We start from the raw sequence: 7,392 nt of genomic DNA, 5'->3' as shown, positions 1-7,392 counted from the left end.
CTCCATCCCAATCTCGAGATCCCATTAGATCCACACGCACACCGTCAGCCGCGCCAATCGCTGCCCCACCCCACCCTTACACCACTTAGCTCCGCCTCTCACGTCACTCGCCCCCCGTCATCCGCTGTAAACCGGCCCTCACGGTTCTGTAATTTCGTCAACAATTCGCCCTCATTGCTCTGTAATTCCTTCAACAATTCGTCACTACCAAAACTATTCCCCTCCCGTCCTCCCGGCGCTCTGTCCTAACAAGGCCCCCTCGCTCCGCCCGCCTCGAGATGCTCCGCTTCGCAAGCGCGCAACCATGCCTCGTCTCTCGCTCCTCCTGTGCCTTCTGGGCTTGCTACACACGCACGCCCGCGCGAGCTCTGCGTCCTCCGTGTTCGCGCCGTACATCGCCGCCGCGCGGAAGCACAAGCGGCAGCGCCCGGGTGCGCCGCCGCCGCCGCCGCTGCCGCCCGCCGCAGCGCGCAACCACTCCTCGCTCGACGCCATCTCCGAGCAGGAGGCGCGCCGTTACATCCTGGCCAAACCGGACGCCCGCAGCGATCCGCGCAAGCGCAAAGACTACGCCAAGGGGCAAACGTTCGTCGCCACAGTTAACGTGGATAAACCGTCGCATCCGGCACTCTCAGACGAGAAGAAAGCCGCGGCTGCGAAAAACTCGACGAAGGACGACGCGCGCCGTGACGAGGACGCGAAGCGCAAGAAGGCGGAGGACGACAAGCGCAAATCGCTCCCCGCGGACGCTGCGGGGCCCGCGCGGATTCTGCACGTGCCGCCGCCGCCTTCGGCGGTGGCGTGGTTCGTTATCGTCTCCGCTTTCGCCTGGGGGCTCGTGCTGTTCGCTCGTCGGATGGGGTTCCCAATGGTCAGAAAGCATCGCAAGTCTAGGATGTTGCGGAGGCGCCTCAGGGCAGCGAAGCACAGTAAGGTGTGACGGAGGACGACTCTACGGTGATTGCTTGCCGGACGTGGTTGAGGTGAAGATGCGGCAGCGGGTCTCGGGAATGATTGCGGTAATTCACCTCTCAGCTGTTGCATCTCGCCCGAGCCTCACCCCCGGTCTTAGCTGTTGCATCTCGCCCGAGCCTGACCTTGTTGCGATAGATTTTAATGACTGCCCCTCCTTAATTTTCAAACATGATTCAAAATTCATCCGGGCATGCCCCTGTCACGCTGCCTCCAAACTCGCCCCAAATTACGTCACAAAACATGACAAAGCGTCCCGCCATGCCCCCAATCTCCTTCGGCATGCTCTTAAGGGCTAAGATTAGCCTTCAAGCCGCCCCCGCACCTTTACAGCGCCGCCATGTACAGGACAGCGCCGCCATCTGCACCGCCATCTGCACCTCACCACACGCACCTCCTCGCGCCTCCCCCAAAACCCGCCTTCTCCGCGCCCTCCACGCTACGTACAAAGCCCCAACCCCAGCCGGAGCACTCGACACATCTTCCAGCCTCGACTCTCGCAACCATCGCGCCATGACGTCAACCGACACTACGGTGCCGTACCTTTACCCCGCAAGCGCATCGCCCCTTCCCATCCGCGTTTAGCCTGGCGCCGCAGTGATCGCTGCGCAGCCGCCCACCTACGTCATTGGTCGCGTGCCGTACCAAGGGTACTGTACCCTTGGTACTGTATCCACAGCAGGCGCAAGTGCGTGCAGCCCAGTTTGAAAACCGTACATGCTGTACATCACTGTACGCGCCGCCGCCGCGGTGTCGCGTCCCGATTTATACTTCCGTGCCTAACCCTCCCCCTCGCCGCATCCACTCGCGAGCCCCATCGATACCCCGCGCAACGCTATCCGAGCCCCCCCGAAGCGTCGCTACGTCTCGCTACGTCTCGCCACGTCACCAACGCTTCTGCGCGCGCCGCGCGTCCGCTGAGCCATCCGCACGCACCCGCTGCATCGCATCCATCTTGTCCTCGCTCTGCAAGACACCCCGCCTCTGCCACCTTGCTCCACTGCCAACACCCCCGCCCCCGCCGCGCCCCGCCCTCACTTCGCTCGCCTGCACCGCCCGCGCCTCTTGACCACTCCCCCGCCGCCCTCAACGTAGCCTCGCCGCAGCCCGCCTCGCCGCCAGCGCCCGCCCCGCCCGCTCCGCGCAGCCCCCTCGCTTCCGCGCTACGATGCATGCTCCGCGCCCGTCTGCTGCCCTTCCCGCGTGCGGAGCGCCACTCCGTACCCCCCGTGCCCGCGCCGCGGCGGAACAGCTGGCACCCCCACTCCATCGCTGCCGCCAGCGTGACAGCCTCCCGGATTGCTCGCGGCGCCCAGCGGAGAACCTTCCAGCACACTCGCCACGTTCGACCCCGCATCGCCTGTTTCTAACCGCTCGGCATAGCTGCCGCCTGTTTCTCGCTGCTGTCCGGCCGGTGTAGCTCCCTGCTTTGAATTCACCCGCGCCGCTGATTGCGCAATTCATATGCTTGCTTCATTTCGCTCGCATACGGAGCTCGGCCGTAGCTCACATGACGTCGCCGATACCCCTTCCGTAGATCTACTCAAGTCCCACTCGTGAAACTTTGCACGCCGCACGCCCCAGGAGAGAGTACCGGCGCCATCCATCGCGGTAGGCTCAACGTAGAGAAACACATCGATTCTTGGAAAGGTATCAGAATCTCCTCTTACGACAGGCCGTGAGCGCCAGCACGGAATCAAAATCAATGCTACAATCACTTATCCCAGCTACATTACCACCTCTCCCGCCGACGCACCACTGAACCCGCACAGGGACGGCTGGTGTAAACACCGTGCCCAGTGACCCACTCAATGCCTTCACGTCGATCCCGAACGGTCGCAAATCTTCAAGGACCATCCTCAAAATTCGGTTTGCCCACTTTTCTACCCGTTGCCTGTGTAAACTTGCCGTTATTGAGTGCAAGAAGGCTTGTCGGTGCAGTTGCCAGCAAGAACGATAAGACTCCAAGACACTAGTTTTGTTAACGTTAAGATGTATGTACAAGTACATGTGCTTGCTTCTGGCATCACGGGTGATTCTTGACAGCTGTCCTCGAGCATACTTCCGCTTCAAGGCGAGTGTAGAAGCCTTGATATCCCCTCCACAAGGCCTTTCATGCAAATACCTCTCGCACAGCTACAGAGCAGGAAAAAGCTATCGAACATACCCAATAGGTGTACGTATTTGGCTACAGAGTACAGAGTAAAGTTTCGATATGGTGAACCGAAATGTGGCGCTTCCGAGCAACCTACTGAGTTCGCCTTACCCCTGTGCTCCGAAGTAGATGATTTTCCTTCTACTTTCAGAAATAGAACAAATTTTTACTGAAGTAGAATCTACCATCTATTTTCGATGAAAAGTGAACATTTGAGGAGAATGTTCTCAAACGTCTCCAGGAGAAGTTCTCTCCGCGAGTAGGAGACGTCACTTCCATCCAGAGAACGTTCTCCAATTTACTCCAGTTCTCCCCAGTTCTCCCCTATCTCTCTGATCGCCTTTTACTTATGTCCTCCGCTGATCGGTTACGGCTGTCAGTAACGGCCGATGACAGTGTTGGCGCTGCCTCGCCAAGTTGTCATGGTCATAGGATTTTCCCAGGAGAATCCTATGACGATGACAACTGTCAACAAGAGCCTGATCTACACAACCCTGCAAGTTGTGAGCCTGCACGCCATCCCACGAATGCCCCTCAATTCGTACCTCGCACTCGATATCTGGAGGCTGAGGCGCGACGCCAGCACGCATCGCCGCCATCACGTCCCCCGCCGTCAATTGAAGATGACCTTCCCATAATCCACGAGGACAGTGAAAGCCATGTCTGTGATGACCTCTCCATGCAGTACGCATATGAAAACCCTGTCAATGACCATTCTTTATCATCTGATGATCTCCCATTCTCGCAGGAGGTCGATTCCCAGCGGACGTCGTCCGTCTCTGGCGATGAATCCGTCGATAATGCATTAATTTCAGACATAGATGAAGAGGAAATTGCCGCAATTTGCCAAGGTACGAGGGCTCGAACGCATCAATGGGGTTCAAACCATTACTATGGTCGTCGCCGTGTGATGCAGGACTTTTATTCATCTTTATTTCAGGATAGTGTTGGTACTGGAGTGGAAAGTGAGTTCATGAATGGGGATGACAATGACCTGATTGTTGAGCACAACTTAGCGCCACCTGATAGGCCGTGCGTGGACGATGAGCATTCCACAATGTCTAATGGAGGCCTCCCTTCCTGGACGTATGCCCCAGCATTTAAGCCAGTTACTTTAACTGTCGACACAGTTGACCTCGATTTGTACCCTCGCTATGTGAGAGAAACGAACACTATCCTAGATAATGTGTTGCAGCAGCGCCCTAGTTTGGCAGGAAAGCGGTCTCCAGAAGAACGATTGAGCCGAGTGGAGGCTTTCGATGCCTTTTTGCCGCTCTCTTTGTTAGAGAAACTTCGTGTATACGTTAACCAAGTACTCATCTCTCGCATGCGCTTGCCCTGCTCAACTGCTGAGTTGAAAGGCATCATTATTCTTCACGTACTGGCTGCATCTTACGGTGCTTGTGTGTCTACAATAACTGCCCCAGAGAACGAACCATTCTATTTTCAAATGGGAATCTCGGGTAAAAGGTATAATGAAGTATGGAGTGCTCTATCCGGGACGAAAAATTTGAGGGAGGCATGCGAGCAGACGGCATATGGTTGGTTAAACAAACCGACCGCCGGCAGTGCCCTGATCACTGAAATGGAAGGCGAGCTGGCTGCCATTAACCGAAGGCTTGTGAATGTGGAAGGTGTCACTATCTACTCGGTTGATGACGATCACAACCGATTAAGCTCCAAAGCAGTTGTACAATTGACAAGCCTATCTCATGTGAACAACCCCGTTAAGGCCCTCGGACCTGTCAACAATGCCGTCTGCTCCGCATTAACTCATGCTTTTATTGCGTCACACTACTCGCGTCCGCACGAAAAAGTAATACATGTTTGGCACAGATTGGTCCAATTGCTTCAGGGTGTACCTACAGTTGGGGCCTTGAGGCCCATGGTGGATTCCTTGTTTGCTGCCGACAGGGCCTATAATGAGGTTGAGTCGATTTCATTTCTGAATGAGACGTTAGGAGCTAGCAGCATTGGAACGCATAAGCGTTCTTTAAGTTACCCATTGGTTTTTGGGGAAGGACCTATCAGAAAGAAACATAAGGGGATGGTTGTGGCAGAGAAGGGTTGCAGGGCGATATACAGTGCACAAAGGACACCTCGTGGGAGCAAAGGTCGTACTATTGAAGCTTCGGTCTACAGAGAAAGCTACTCAGGCCGTATTGCTGCAGTGTACAGCAACGACCCTGTCAGATTCGGAGCGCACCAGTACTGCCTCATTCCGAAGAATAGCTTCAGGCATAGATTTGATAGTGCTGCAGTTGAAAAATTTCAGCTCATCTTCGACAATAGAGTCGCACGTCCAGAAGGCGAGGGTGGTGGATATTTTTTGCGTAATCCATCGACGCAGGAAAAGGCACTATCAAATATTGCTGTACTTAAAGTTGTGCAGTTACTGGGGAGGCTGTGCCAATACACAGTGTTTCAGGCAGAAGACCCAGGGTGGTTCTTGGCCAGGGCATTTAAATTTACGTCAAGAACTGCCAGCAACTTTATTGGTGCTATTGCCCGGAACTATACTTCGAGTATATCTGGTTTATCTTACCTACTCCGTGGCGCCACACTACGGGCTGGAACACAACCTCTCACAAATGACATCCAAAGGCTTGAGGAAGAGTTGATGATAAAATGGAAGGGCATGGCGGCAACTATTGGAATTTCCAATCGTGATACAGATGTTGAGATCACGATCTGCACCGCTGAACACTTCATGTCAGCAACAACCACTAGTTTAGCCCAAATGCGCAAGGAGGAGATACTTTCATTATTGAACTCTGTAGGCAGGCGGGAGCGAGTTTCCTTACGCAAGAACGAACTAATATCTAGATGTATCGAACATCAGAACTGTGTTCGTCGAGGGGAGATATTTTTGCATGTTCGGAATTTAGCACCTGAGAATGAGATGACACTGTACAATAACAAAGCGGTCAAGCTGAAGAAGGAGCTTTTAAAAGCCTCTTTAGAGTCCTGGGCAATGAAGCCCCTGGTTGCCACTGCAGGGATGAAAGAAGGTACCCTGAATGAGATGCAGGTGTTGAGGGCCTTACCATCATTTTTCCAAGCGAACCAAGCATCAAATATCACTGCAGGCCAGTCTATAAATCACTGTGAGAGGTACTCGTACACAGTAGAGTATATCAGGAGTGTAGGCCTAATAGGCTCGTCAAACTCTGACATGATGGCCGATAGCCCAGATGGGATTCTGGGCTATTCGGACAATTTTGAATCACACGTGGCCTCAATTGAGATTAAGACTATGACCACACCAAACACGATTCGCAATGCTAAAGATATAAGAGAAAGGTTTGCCACTTTCTCTATCTTAAAGAATATTGGCAGGAGCGAGGGCGTGGATAAGTACTTTCGTGAACTTGTGCCCACGACTGCCTATCGGTTTCAATGTATTCATCACGCTGCAACCCTCGGCACATCTAAAGTTCTATTCATAGTGGCGAAGGGTAGCAGTGGGGGAGTGGGTGAGGTGATATATGCAGTTATTTTGCATATTTCGGAACAACTACGAAACTATTACCTCATGTTCATGGACACAGTGCGTGTGAGTGCATTTGCGTGGGTACGAAGGGAAGCCAATTTCATTCCAGCAGAATACAACAGCATACTATCCGCCAGTCATGCATCTGATATGCATACTTGGGCGTCATTTTATAGTCTCTGCCAGGCCTACAAAGACAGGGTCCAACAACACGGCCCCCTTCCTCCGAGCAGAATGATAAGGCCCATATTGCTTGTATATTGGAACGCCTTAAAAGGCGGTGTAGACGAGTTTAGCAGGGCCCTTACAACCCTAGCATACACTAACACCAGCGAACATCCTATTGTGAGCATTATAGGCCGGCTTTTATGTGCTCAGGTTGCTAATGCAGCCGTAGTTCATCGCCTTGGAATTGCAAGGGATGAAGAGAAGCTGCCACCTGTAATGACGGAATACTCTACGGGTGAAGGGTATAAAAATCTCCGCCATACTGTAACCGGATGTGAAACGTTTCGAGCATTTGCGCAAGGCCTTGCGGCAGAGTACAAGCTTGAACAAAAAACATGTGTTGGCTCGCATGGTAATAGTGGTCGCTGCCAGAGCCTGGAGTCAGGGAACCGAGCTTTGCGCGAAGCACAAACTGCAGTTGTAAGAGCCCTCTATCCCACATTGGCAGTTAAGAAGTATAACCGCATTGCAGATGCACGTCGCCGGCTTAATAGTGACCTTTCGCATGAAAAGGTTAAAGGCAGAGCTACGTACTGCAGTCTAT

This window comes from Chondrus crispus, genomic scaffold, assembly GCF_000350225.1.
Source record: "Chondrus crispus Stackhouse genomic scaffold, scaffold_39, whole genome shotgun sequence".
Taxonomy (NCBI): Eukaryota; Rhodophyta; class Florideophyceae; order Gigartinales; family Gigartinaceae; genus Chondrus; species Chondrus crispus.
This window is presented reverse-complemented; position numbering follows the sequence as displayed.